Source organism: Pseudochaenichthys georgianus, chromosome 19 (assembly GCF_902827115.2).
Source record: "Pseudochaenichthys georgianus chromosome 19, fPseGeo1.2, whole genome shotgun sequence".
In the NCBI taxonomy this organism is placed as follows: domain Eukaryota; kingdom Metazoa; phylum Chordata; class Actinopteri; order Perciformes; family Channichthyidae; genus Pseudochaenichthys; species Pseudochaenichthys georgianus.
The window spans coordinates 15,041,421-15,056,271 of record NC_047521.1 but is presented as its reverse complement, the minus strand read 5'-3'; the positions used below and the strand labels follow the sequence as shown (position 1 = coordinate 15,056,271).

Here is a 14,851-nt window from a genome sequence, read left to right as displayed (position 1 = left end):
AGAGGACACAATGCTGACCCTTGATGGGCTGCTGTTAGATCCACACACAAAAGGGGGATACGTAGACTTTTATAATCATTTCATATTCTGCATTCAGCAGCTTTAGTGTGTTGTTGTGTTTTTCTCACCAGAGCCTGATACTGATACTTCCTGGATTGCATTCCAGGAAGGTTCCTCCATTATTCAATAGTTTGCTTGATCTGATTTCCCCACTGTCAGACCTGCTATTATTTATTTATGAGCTTTGAGATGATATGGATTTGAAATACTCCCTCACATTGCTTTCCAGGAACTTAGTTGTAAATAAAAAACTGTAATACGCAGGGTTAATGATAAAACTTCTTCTTTCTTTTCTCTATTTCACTCCTCCTTTCGGCCTTCTGAGAACGGACTCTTTAGCGAGTGCCATTTGTTGGCTGTCATGGCAATCCTCAAGCATGACAACTCATTTTCCAAGATGTCATAGAGCAAATGTTGACTGCCTGTTTTTATTGAGCTCCAGAAGGGAGAGGGGTGGAGATGGGGAGGGCTGTAGGAGATGTGTCCATTCATTTATCGTTAGAGAAAAAAAAAAACCTCCACGCCTCCCTTTTGCTCGACTAGACGAGATCGTCACCATGGCAACCGCTCGGCATGCTCCCTGCCAGTGACATGGGAGAAAACCTTGTATCTACAAAACGTCAAAGTTGCGTGAGCAGAGTAAAGAAGACTTGTTAGCATATGGTTTTAAGTTTTTGCAGATGTATAAATGATTGAATTACGTTTTAATGAATGTAATCAGCCCATTGAAGTTTTTACCCACAATCCTTGGTTTGAAGGTACTTCCACATGAAAATGCTGCCTCCAGATTCCTTGGCTGCTCAGCGTTCCCAGGTAGATAAATTGTGCTCCTTGTCCCCTTTTGTTTCCCTCCCACCCCCTCCTCCCTCTAGTCTATACCCTGCCTTCAGGCCTCCCGTGGGTACTAGCAGGGATTATATATTAGATGGCACCAACCTGCCATCTCTACTAAAGCGTATGCACAGTGTGAACCAGTATGTTTTCATAAAAATAGACTCAAATAGGGAAAAAAAGCATCCAAGTACATTTATTTTTCCTTTTTCGTACCAAAATAAATATGTTCGTAGCGAGACAGCAAAATGCTTTATGTGAAATGTGGCTCCATATCTATGCATATATTTTCTGTCTTTAGATTCTGAAATCAGGGGAACCATTTCAGTTTTAAATGAGGTTGGTCTGGATACATTAGCAGTCGGTGTCTGCTGGTTTTCGAAGACTCATTTGCATTATAGTCGCTCTGCAAAATGTTCGCCCCAAAAGCACAAACTCATGGTCACATTTTCTGCCCATCTGCCCATGGGCTCCTTTTTGTGCCATCCTGTCTTTTCCTTTACTTATTTTATGATTAAAATGTTCATACTTTTCTTCTGAATTTCCCTCAAAGCATCATCATTATCTGCAAAGTGTGGCCTACGGAGCGATATATGCTGTTTCACGATGCTCTTGGCTCTCCTTATCACTTCACAGCCTCCTCCTCTGAGGAAGCGGTCATCTACTCTTCACTTCACTTCTTCTCTTCTTGCTACATACCATTTCTGCTTAAGACAGGAACTGCATCACGCCTTCCCCCTCCAGGTTCTGCTCCTCGTCGGTCTCTGCTCTGTTGTTACATTTCTAACATGCTCATGTCCTTCTTGCTCCCTTGTTAAAACAAAGGTGGTGAGCAGCATCCCTTTGAGGCTGGCTGCTGCTCAGTGAGCCCCTGGAAGAGGACTGCTGAGAACCGCCAAGATCCAGGGATCGCCTCTCGTCACTGGGCTGTGAGAGCAGACCTCACCCCCCCTCCACCTTCCAGCTCCTGTCCAACCTCTCACTGAAGACGACAATGTGACGATTGGACTCTGTCAGAACCATGTGACCTGCTGTTATGGATCTGAGAATCACCATACATTGAATCAACACTCATTAAGGTAATTCAGCACCACGTGACCTGCATTGTTTGAATGTGTTCAGTTGCTTTTTATGAATTCACTCTTGACATAGCGGGTTTCTTGAGGATTTCTCTCAACCTGCTTTGATTTGCACAGGGCTGTTTATTTTTGTTCGTGTTTTGCTGGACTTATTTTCTTATCACAAGTTCCTGACATATTTGTGGCTATTCAGTCACTTCCTCTTTCGGGAGATTCATGGCCTGAGCCTATGTCAGCTGGTAAATAGGACGGAGAAACAGGAAGTTGGACAGTAGTGTGAAACAGCAGTGAGAACAGAGGGCTGTACACTGTAGTAAAACTGCCACTAGCTTGACTGCAGGCTTATTCAAAGTAGTTATATTGTTTGGAAAATACACTGGTAATGTTTGTATTCATGTTTTGTAGTGCATTTTATTGGAAGACCTCGTTTTAGATCCTGTCTTGCATGTAAAAAAAAATGCTTTTGAACATGTTTCACTGGAGACTTGAGACTGAGAAAACAGATCAAAAGAGGGAGTTGGCTGGTGTCTTCATGGGAGTGTATCAATGCTGTGAGTTAAGCTGTACAGACACTAAATAAAGCACTTTAACTTAACTGTTTCTCTGATCATTTAAGATCCAGCTGTCTGGTGACAACCCTCCACTCCACTCACCAAAAGTATAGTAAACAATGAACACGGCCTTTTAAAGACTATCTTATAAATGATTATAAAAGAGATATGACACCATTACAGCAGACTAAATGACTAAATAAAACACGTTTTTCTATTGATTTAAATAATTATTAGTCTATGCCATCTACTAAGCTGACTTGAGCTTTCACAGTTGGTCTGTTTCTGTAACATTATAAATACACACATAATAGTCTGTATATTTATGTACTGATAAACTAGCCATAACAACCCATGGTATTTGGCTAACGGTATTTTATTACTGCGAAAGCCTCCCAACACCCGTGCTTTGACTTTGCTAATATTGAACAATCTCCTTCATTGTTGAGCAAATACAATATTGTGGTCCCCTTCCAAGCTGTTTAAAGACTGGAGGTGTTTGAGCATGAAATAATAAAGAAAGTGAGCACATACAGTATGGAGAAATGGAAAACAAACCAGACGTCTAAGACTGAAGGAAAGGGAAAGGATAGGAGACTGTTCAAATGTGGGGGCAAGTCATTGTCCATCAACATGTGTCTGCTTGTGCACGTATCTTATCCAGGTTTTTTTTCAGGAGTGTGTGGCGGTCTCGCTCCCGTTTCCGCTTTGGAGCAGAGCGGTACAGGAAGGCTGGCTGGTTGGTTGGCTAGCTGCACAGGAAAGGAAACAGTCCCTATCAAACAGCAGATGGAGGACAGCATGTGCTTAGAAACACATACTCACAAAGGCACACATGCATGCAGTCCTACACACATTAGGAACTATGTGTAAATGTATTAGCTCTTATCAAGAGTGTGATCCAGATTGCACTCTGCAATTGTCAGCTATAGAGAAGTTTTCATAGAGTTCTGGTTGAATGTGAATGATAGAGCACTCTGGCATTTCAATTGCAGTTTTGAAATGTTTTTATAAAAGCAAAGACATTATTATTTTTTATGCTAGAAGGTTATTTTGCCCTTTTGACTTTTCTCAAAGCCCCCCCCCCATATCGTATTTATACTCAACATAGTGCTGCAGTCCCTTGTTGCTCTTCAACTTTAAAATGTACTCACCTTTAAAAAAACAGCAAAGTTAAAAAGTATTTGCACGTCAGGGACTTTTGCTGTTACTTCAATAGCTTGTCAGAAAGGGTTTTGTTCCCCACACTTAAAACATATCAGATTAAACTGATCTGAACCCAAGGATTCAATCCGTCAGGATGGGACAAAACAACAGTTCAGTTTTCCTTTTCATCCCCTGAGCTCGAGCAGAACTGATATGTTGACCCTTATGTTACCTCCGTGGCCTGCAGGTCGAACACATTTGTCTGTTGTTGAGATTAATGATACCCAATATGTCATCACCTCCTCTTCCACCCCTCCTGCCCCCCCGCCTGGTGTGTATGCCCCTGATTTCTGATGGCCTGTCACGCCTCCACGCCTCTGTCAGGAGTTGTTAGTGCGGGGCCAGGTCTATCCCTGCATGCAGGCCCAACTCGCAGAGCTTTTGTCAACAGCGTGTGAAGACGTTGAACTTCCTGTTTTCAAGAGTGCAGCGAGTTCTCCAAAGGGCCTTAAGCGTAAACTCCTCATTTGCTCTGCATATGGTATGTGTGTGCATTTTCTCATTCATGTATCAAGCCTGCTTAAGAGGGAGGACAATGAGGCTCACTATGGTTCCCAAGGCCCCACTGATTGACTCATATTCCTGTAGACCAAACAACAGGGTTACACAATCTTAATCAACAAAGTGCTGCTCATAACGTACTCTGCAGGAGCCGTGATCCTGCAAAGAGGATTGTAAAACATGTGTTAAGTTGGGGTTTTGGTTTGGGTAACATAATAACTGTGCTGCCACCTCCAGATGCTCTAGGAGTCAGGAGTCAGGAATCATTGTAAAGCTTCGACTATGCTGCGAAAACACCAGTTGTGTTTGTTGTTCTGTCTGCTGTTGTCACTGGGCGTATGATCAGGGAGCATTATAGGGGTTGTTATTCTGGAAGATGAAGTGTGATACTGCGGGTTTGCTATGGAAGCCGGAGCTGTTTGACAGTAAAACCTCATGCAGACAAGCTGGGGTCAAGAACCAATGCTCACATCCCTTTTTAAAGTCTCACTGTAGGGTTTGATAGCCTGCGTCTGCACCGGTCTGCTCTATCTCTGCAGAGCAGCAGAGGCAGGCTCCTCGTCCTCACTGCGTGGCCCGTTCACTTATCCCTTCTGGTCCCGCATCTCCTCTCCTCCTCTTCCTCTTCTCCTCCCCTCAGAAATCAAGTGGCTTTTTGTTCTCCCGCAGCAGTGCTCATCACTTGTTTCTCCACGGGTGCCCTCCCCACTTCCTCTCTGTCCTCCTCTCAGGGAATGAAAGGATATTTTGGGGGATAGATCTTGTCTGTCCTGCTCCGATCCCCAAAGACTGGTTATCTCTGTCTGTCTGTGTCTGAAAGTGGGGGTTCTATGCAAGATCCCCCCCCCCCCACTTCTTTCTGTGGGGGTTGGTTTTCTACACGCCTGGTCTTTGCCTCTGCGCTGATGTTAAATAAATCTCACACCAGTAGAACAAGTGTTGTGGATTGTCATGATTACAGGCACTGACACTGCAATTTATTCTAACTCATTTGAGTGAAGTAGGTTTCTCTATCCCACAGGATTTCTCAATTGCCTGTTATTTCTACGCTTGAATAACATGACACAAAAATGAGCCTTATATTCTCAGGGGAGGCAGTGTGGTTGGTTGTAATGCTCTCTAAAACCACACGCCAATCTGAGTCAGCTGTTATGATTCTGCAAAGAACTACAGTCTAATCTGCTTAATCCTTTTTATTGACCATTAAAGTTTCTAAAAAGGAAGTCTGATTTGATTTATGGTCAGTTTAAGAAGTGATATTCCCCTAATGTTGCCACCAGTCATCATTTAGTTTATTGCTTCTGATGTTTAAGCTTATTATAAGAAAGGATGTGGTTCCTGCATGGCTAATGTTTCCGCATTGATTCCTCTAAGTAAATGCCTCAGAACAACTCAAAGGGGAACCACACAGGCTAAACAAATGCATTTTAAAAGAAAAGAAAATGATATCCTGACTAAATACTGGGTGTCATTTTCATATTCCTGCCACTACTATGACTATTGATGGTAGTCACATGTCAATTACCAACACAGCACCAAAAGAGCATCCTACAGCTTTAAAAAAAAAAAAAAAAAAAAGGAACTGCTGTCTGTTATGTGAAAAACACTTCAGATGAGAAGATTGATCCCACTCTCGAGTCAATGAATGAAGCTACAGCTATCAGCCCATCACATTAGAATAGCATAAACAAAGGAAGTGGGGGAAATAGCTAGCCAGTGACTGAGTGGAGCCTCAGATAGTTGCCTGGCAACCTGACAAAGTCACTGCACCCTGCCATGAAATAGTTCCCTTAGATATCTCCAAACGATATTACATTTAAAAAATAAACAATAAGCAAAGGTACTACAAATACTATGCAATTAGCTTCAAGTGTTGAGACTATTTATGCAAATTTGTTTTCAAAGCTGTAGGAGTCTTGCGTTCTTGCCTCAACATCATTCGTTTTTTTACTGCAAGTAATAATCCTAAAACATAAGGATAACACCCTCCTTGACAAATAGCAGAATTGTCCTTTAACCAGTGAAGAATGCAGGTTCCGCATGCATACATTCCCAGCAAACCACCAACAAGGACCCTCGCCTCATATTCAATAACCTAAGAACTCATTACGTTACCACTCTATTTAACGTTCATCCTCTTCTTAATAGCTCAACAATTCAAGCAATACATTTCCCATACATCACCGCGCTGACGGGCGCCCAGCTTAAACAAAATCCCATTTTCTTCTTTTTCTCTCTCTGTTCCTCCACAAGTCTCTCACACTAATACCTGTCCACAGCACAGTGCCAATAATCACAGAGTGCTGGGTGGTAATGAGAAGTGTCACAACGCCGGCTTCATCATTTCCAGCCCAGCTGCCACGCATTACGCTGGCTATCGATGGCTCTGATTCCTGGCCGTAATTGCTCTGCTTCTGAATAATTGAAAGAAGGGAGGAGGTAAATCCCAGAGGTGTCAAGGTGGTAGAAAGATAGATGGCTCTGTGTTCAATGCTGTCAGGTCTGGAGGTGTAAGGGGCCTGGCGGACATGATGAGACCCTCAGGGGAAGATTGTCCCCACACCCATGATGGACCACTAGTAGAATGATTTCTGGCACGGTGGTCTTCAGACAGGCCCGTGTGTGTGTGTGTGTGTGTGTGTGTGTGTGTGTGTGTGTGTGTGTGTGTGTGTGTGTGTGTGTGTGTGTGTGTGTGTGTGTGTGTGTGTGTGTGTGTGTGTGTGTGTGTGTGTGTGTGTGTGTGTGTGTGTGTGTGTGTGTGTGTGTGTGTGTGTGTGTGTGTGTGTGTGTGTGTGTGTGTGTGTGTGTGTGTGTGTGTGTGTGTGTGTGTGTGTGTGTGTGTGTGTGTGTGTGTGTGTGTGTGTGTGTGTGTGTGTGTGTGTGTGTGTGTGTGTGTGTGTGTGTGTGTGTGTGTGTGTGTGTGTGTGTGTGTGTGATGCGATGCCAGGCAATGTCGCTGTGCATGCCAATTGTTAGCAGATCTTGGGCAGAAACACAGGCGTGTATATCTGTGGATCAGAAGTGAGTTAATGACCTACTGGCTCCTTAGAAGAATGAACTGTGACATTGTGTGACACACTTACCCATGCAGACACTCAAACAAGCCAACCAAGTGTAAACTCAGATGTGGTGTTTGCAGACGACAGACTGGAGTAAATATTTACTACCAATTACGCTCTTGGTTTCCATGCCTCACCAGAGTGTGACAGTAGCTTTAAATGCTTTAAACGGTAAAAGCATGATGGTGTGTGCTAAATGAGAGCAGCTCTCAAATGTTATGACTGGAATGTTTTTAAGAGGATTTTCCATAATCGCTTTTCATCTAGAAACGTGTTATTTTTTAACTAATATGCAGCAGCTAAAAGCTCTTATTTCCCGTGCAGACCTCTAATGGCAGTAGTTTTCACGGTCAAACACAGTAGCTGACATATTTCAGTCAACAGGATGTTTTTGGATGAACCTAGCAACCAACCACACTTTGTTTTCTCCTGTCAGTGGCTCGAGTGGTTTCGTCTCAGTTGTTTTGTTCTGTAAAGGTTTCTTTCCTGCGTGCAAACGTATATCAGAAAATGTGCATTTTCTCACACATGCTGCTGAATCTCCATGGGAGATGCTGCGTTTGTTCCCAAAGAGGTGGAAGGCTGACTCTGCAGAGCGGAGCCAGCGGGTCTCCAAGGTCATTACCACTGCCACAGCGTCTGGGCGCCCTGGGAAGGAGCAGGGATTGATTAATGACAATGCTAGGAGCGCAGGAGGGGAGGAGCCCAAATGGGCAGGAATGCAGCGCTGCAGAGTTACTGTATAACGGTGCTGTAGATAGTGCTCGTGTGACATACTGCAGGGTGTGACTCAGTACTGCAACTACTGCTGCTGATGATGAGAATAATAGTTATCTTTGTGTTTCTAAATGTAATCTTCAGTGAAGAGGCTAGTGTTGATGGAAGGAGTTATATAGCAATGACTCATTCTCAGTTGGCAGTTTGGACAGTGTTGGCCAAGTTGCTTTATACATCTCTTGAATTACTCTTAACTAATTACAAAAGTAATGATATAACTGAACTAATTACTCATCAGCAAGTTCCAAAGAAGGCAGACATCTCTATGGCCAATATCAATCAATCAATCAATCAATCAATCAATCAATCAATCAATCAATCAATCAATCAATCAATCAATCAATGTTTATTTATATAGCCCAATGACACAAATGTTACATTTGTCTCAGTGGACTTCACAGTTTGTACAGAATATCAGTATGACAATACGACACCCTCTGTCCTTAGACCCTCACATCGTACAAGGAAAAACTTCCGGAGAAACCCCACAGATTAAAGGGAACATGGGAGAAACCTCAGGGAGAGCAACAGAGGAGGGATCCCTCTCCCAGGACGGACAGACGTGCAATAGATGCCGTGTGTAAATCGAAGAGATAATACATTTACAACATGTAGTCCAAATGTTTGGAAATGCATGCAGGAAGATGAATCCACGAGGATATCCATCCAGGACTTATGATATCACAAACACTTAACTTATACAATCTAGATTGATAACCCGCTCTAAATGTTATGGGAAACATATAAAAATTGTATTTTAAGATCCAGGGGTGTTAAACGTTATACAAAACACTTGCCTTCCTTTTGTTTTTACCAATTATCACTGATCTACGAGAGCTGTTAAAAAAAATTGAATTGACATCAGGTTCAGTGGTGTGTAATGTCTATATGCCTGGCTTTTATTTTTTATTCTTGATACATTTTTTATTCTTGATAAAGCCGATGAGTTCGTGACGATATTAGGTCTCCACGATATGCTTTTTCAGAGATATCGTATCTATCGTGATAAAAAAAATTGAAAAAATTGAAAAAATAAACTATAAAAAAAATAAACTGTCTAAAGTTTACATTTTAATTGTTTGGCACTGATTTTTTCTCATTGATGTTTTATGTTTTACTTAGTTATGTTTTACCCTCCTTTTCATGTTTATTGATGTTCACTGCTAGTGCTACCTCAGAAAGTTCATTTTTATACTGAGAAACTGTGCCTTGAAGCCATATCAAAATGTTGAATTGTTCATTCAGGGATTCATTTCAGAAATAAAACCAGCTTGAAATGCTATTTTGGTCTGTTACTCTTTTTTGTTTTAGTTTCTGTCACCTTGTAGGTGCTTGTACTGTTAAGTAACTTGAAAAATAACCATAATAACCGACATGAAAAAATATCGTGATATATATCGTCGATCGTGATACTGCTTGAAAAATATCGTGATAATATATTTTTTAATATCGCCCACCCCTAGTTCGACATCTCACAGATGCCACGTTGGTGGCAGTACTGCTAGCCAGGTTACCATGGGAACACATTGTGAAATACAGTGATGTTAGATGTGATGTAAATAATAAAACAAATGTACATTTTCCACAGCGTGCCTTTTTTAGTAAAAAATATATTAAATAGTCTACATTACAAGTGGAGACAATTTGTCCCAGTAGTTTTATTTCAATCTAAAACATATTCGCATGGACTACATTGTGATACAGTCTGCATTTGGATGATATCTGCAGGAATAGGTGAATGAGTTTAAACAGAGCAACACTGCTAACCTTGCCCAACTAGGTTACATTGCATGAGAGGCAGTTGTGCATCTGTGTGAGCAGATGGACACCCCACCTCAGTGAAGTCTGTGAATGTAGTTCACTCTCCTTTATATAGCTAACCCGACCCAGGTCTACTCTCTGCAGCTCCCAAAGGCAGAGAGCCCGGCGACAGAGACAAGCTGCAATATATGAGGACGGCGTTCTGAAATAGAAACCAGAACTTGTAGTTCAGGTCTAAACTGGGTGATAAAATACTTTACCCTGGAGGTGTTCTTGATGTCCTTTACATGAGATATACAAACGCATAACATTCATAGTCCTTTTGATTTCATACTGCATTGAAGAAAGTTAAGCATTCAGAGGAGACGTATTTAAAAAATGATGGTCAAAATCAATGCCGTATTAGAGTCCATAAAATGGGTAATGCTGCAAAATGCATCAAATCCTATACGTCCCATAATGCAATGCGAACACCTTTTATTGATTTTGGTCATTTCTTTAAAAGTTATGTACAGTTAAATAAATATGACTAACCACGTAAAATACATGTATAATACAAAGAGAAGGCACATTATGACTGTACATGGCATGCCACACACACACACACACACACACACACACACACACACACACACACACACACACACACACACACACACACACACACACACACACACACACACACACACACACACACACACACCCTCTGTAAATACGTTTCCTCTGTTTTGCACACTCTGTGGTAGCCCTGCAGTGTGAGAAGTAGACAAAGAAAGTGAAGATGAGTGTGTTGAACCTGAGATAAGCCAGGCTTACATTCATGATACATTCTGGACAAAACTGATGCTCTCGCCCACAACCACGTGTTGTAAGTAAGGTCTATGCACTTGATGTTAAATGGGCTGTTTATGTTTCTGTATTATCATTTAGGAGAATCAGTGGTGTACCTAAAGTATTTAGGGTTGATCCTCATTTTTGATATTTTAATATGAAAAAATTGGATAACATTGAAATATACCTACTGTTTAAAACAATAACAGTAATGTCTTATTACTCCCTGGCTATACTGTTACTGATCTGGCATAGGCTGATCTCTGATCGCCAATTTAAAAAAATGCTTATTCTGCTTATATGCTTATAGTATGGGAGAGCATTAGCGTAGTTTTTAAAGCAAATAGTTTTCACCTTGTTTCGCATGTATTGCTAAGCCAAGCTAACAGTCTCCTTGCTATACAGTAGCTTCAGACTAACGTACTGATATGACAGTGGTATTGTCATATATAATCCTCTGCAAAAATGAAACTTATATTATTCCCAATTAGTTTACTATTTCAACTACATCACATTTACAACTAATGCATGTCTAATTATGCTTTCTAAACACTTGATCAGTTTTGAGCAGGACAAAAGGTTGACAACATGTTTTGAACACAGCGGTGAGAAACGAGAAGAAGGCTTAAGGTTAGGGGCTGTTTTTCCTTTAATAAACTGACAGGTTTCAGTTATAAAAATAAAACTGTGTTGCCTAAAGGATAAATAGTCTGGCAGTGTTTTCCTGAGAGGACACAATGTACCTACTGCCTGCCTGTTCACCCTGCCACATCACTACACCCACCAACCATTTTCTAAATTCCCCAGCTGATGTATTTGAAGAGACAGAGCGACTCTGTGCCCAGAGAAACCACAGTCAGTGGAACTGACAGTGCTCTGTCTGCGAGAAGACTCCATGCCAGAGAACACCATTCGTCCTGTCAAAGGCAAAGACAGACAATGTATCCGTCTTATCTTTTAATTGTAACAAGCTTGTGCTTTCAGATGGTAAGGTTTTCGGGGCTAATTAGGGAGACAACGGAGAAGAACTGCAGGGATATCATTATGTCACTTTGAACCCAGACTGAAAGAATGACAGAGCAGGGAATTACACCACGAGGAAAATACGAGACCGCAGGGAGGGATAGCTTATCCTCAAAAACAAAACACTGTCAGGGAAGAACATTTATCAGCTTTCTGGTTTGGGACTATAAACGAGTCCCCAACTGCCAATTTCATGTTAGGAGCGAGGATAAAGAAGCAAAGAGAGGCCTGCTTGTATTCTCTGTTTGCCTCTATATGCATTGTGTGATATATGTGTTAGTGTCCACATCTTTGTTTACATGCTGTCAGGTTGCAGGTATTCAGAGATGGCAGGGTGTAATCATACATGAGTCATACACTGCAGACCAGGTGCTGGAGATCTCTGAACACATGGCAGGGGCTGAGGTGTGGTCATACAGGATGTGTTCTTGGTTAGGTGATACTTTATATGGTATGGCAAAAAAGCATCATACATATTTATATTTGAAGGTATTATGTCTTTTTTCTTCCGGTCCCATTGCTGTCTACCACAATGCCTTAGAGATGTAGTTATATAAATAGTGGACATATTTAGCTAATGGGTGTTGTCAGTGGCTTTTGTTGTGATGTGAGGAAGGCTGTTGTCTAGCTTTTACTTTGTGAATATATCAAGAGACACAAAGATATTTGATCAAAACATGGTTCAATTTGGAAATGTATTGTTTTTGATTACAAGTCGCTGATCTTGAGTCCAAAACATATGACTTTCACCCTTTTGTGGTCTGACAAAGTATTTACCTATATTACCGGATATAGCAGAGTAGCATTAGAATACATGTGATTTGATTTCAGTTGTACTTTGAGGTACAAACTGTCGGTTCTACTGTTTATCCATCAATGCATTTCAACATCATAATATTTCTCTTATAATTTTTTATTTGTTTTACTATAGTTGAAATCTTGATCCCTAATAACATAATGGTAGCCCACTGCTCCTAACACTAGGATGTGTCAAATGCAGAATGTACATTTCCACTCTTTGGGACTATTAAGGGTATATATATAAAATAAAATAGTATGTAATTTGGACAGCATCATTTTGTAAAAAGATACCATCTTATTAATTACATTGCAATCCAATACTGTAAGTGAAATAGACCCCTACCTTAGCTCAGCCACGTCATTTTGTAATTCTGCAGTAGTTTAAGCTAAGTTAAAAATAATTCCTATTGTTACATTACATTACATGTTTCTTGTTAGACGCTTTTATCCAAAGCGACTTACATACTCAATACTGTGGGCAATCCCCACAGGAGCAATTTGGGGTGAAGTGTCTTGCCCAGGGACACAACGACATGCTGACTGCAGTGGGGTTCGAACCTGTGCTCCCCTGATCCCAACACCAAGGCTCTATCCACTCTATCCACTGCGCCACACGCCTCTTACGCCAAGCTTTAGTGTTCTACTTAATACATTGTATTTAAAGTGCAGGTGTTCCTGTGAATAAAGCCTCCAATTCTGCAGCTGAGGACGATACTCATACAGCATGTGACACAGCGAATACTATACAAAGTAACTGGTGACACGCATACCCCTGAAAAAACTGTCTAGCTGGCCAGGACAATACCCTTCCCCTAGGCTACTTGCAAATGTGTCCTATCAGAAAATAAGGACGCATTAGAACTTCCCTTTAGCTGACATCTCTCATGACCTATTTTCATTATGGCTAACGGTTGGTGGCCAGCTGCTGAGTGCTAAAGGGAGGACAATACACAGATGACAGCACGTACTATGTGATGATAGCTGTTACCAAGAGTCTGACCCAAGATAAGTGATGACTTATACTAATAGTCTAATTTGAGACTTTCTGCTGAGCAAGGAGAAATAGAGAAAAACACATTATATACCCCGAGGAATAGGAGGCGGTGATATTTATAGTTACATGAGGGACATTTCCCCACAAAGACGGAGGAAAGGAAGTTGGCGATCTCCTGAGAGATGTTAAAAAGGTCAGGCTGGAGACCACTGTAATGACTAGATGGGAACAACTTTAGAGCACGGGGCGTACAGCCTCGGGTCCCAAGGGTGCATTTGAAGCCACGCTGAGGCGTGACTGGGTGATATCTCCAGAGGTGATGGTGGGGAAACAGGGAGCCAGGAACTAGGGGACGCAGTAGCACTATTCTACAAGACACAGCCTTGGGGCTAGCTATGAGCGCTCTGCCGGCTGTCCCTGTTGAACCATCATACACGCAAATAAACAAACAGACACAGTAATCAAATTCCTCGCAGCTTGTGTAGCGGAAAGTCCCATACGGCTACTTGAGTGAATTTCCACATCACAAAACCTCAAGTCTTATACACACAGCCCTACCCTAAGGATTCCCACACTGTACTAGGTCAATAGCCTCCCCCTCATCCAGGCGTGTGACATTTGCAGAGAGAGCCTTAAAGATGGGAGATAAAGAGGGAGGAGAGCTGGAGAAGGGGGCAGCATGCTCCTCCTCTCCCCTCTTCTCTCATTAGAATGATCTCATCAGTCTTCCCCGTGGAACGGAGAGACATGTCAGGGTTTATTAATCGCCCCAGGAAATATTATTGACCCGGACCTTCTGCTCCCTCTCTCCCTGCTGCAGTCAGTGTCTCTGCTCCGCTGCCCCCACATTCCTCCGGTGTCCTGCCTGGACACATTACAGGACACTGCGGCACAGCGTGGAGGCTTCAGCACAGTGTCTTCATTCACTATGCACTTGGCCTTAGCTTTCATTTCACTGCAGCTGCAGAGCACCACACACACACACACACACACACACACACACACACACACACACACACACACACACACACACACACACACACACACACACACACACACACACACACACACACACACACACACACACACACACACACACACACACACCTGCAGCCTTGGGGAGAAAATGCACACCCTGCTCTCTTTATGGGGAGGTGCAGCTCTGCACTTAGATTCTCTGAACTTTTGGGAAATAAAAAGAACTGCAAGCATCTCAATGCTTACTGGTTCCCAACCTTAGATTTCAGAAGAAAGGAGGAGCTCAAATCAATGTGATGGGAAACCTATTCTGAATGCTCAAACACAATAATCGATCGAAGATGGTCTTTTATCCCCCCTCCTCTGCATTTGTCTACTGGAAGAAGAATGAAGGGATGA

At 42.1% G+C, this 14,851-nt stretch overlaps 1 protein-coding gene across 4 annotated transcripts in view; it reads left to right on the top strand.

Moving 5' to 3' along the window:
• The window catches only part of ptprea (protein tyrosine phosphatase receptor type Ea), a 51,458-nt gene that overhangs the window by 22,352 nt on the left and 14,255 nt on the right, over nt 1–14,851 (top strand). For 3 of the 4 annotated variants that reach the window (XM_034107054.2, XM_034107056.2, XM_034107055.2), the window contains one exon: nt 1,717–1,970. The gene's annotated coding sequence lies outside the window, so the exon portion shown is untranslated. Of the gene's footprint in view, nt 1–1,609; nt 1,971–14,851 lie in introns of those variants that run through there. The other variant, XM_034107053.2, reaches the window with a different exon arrangement.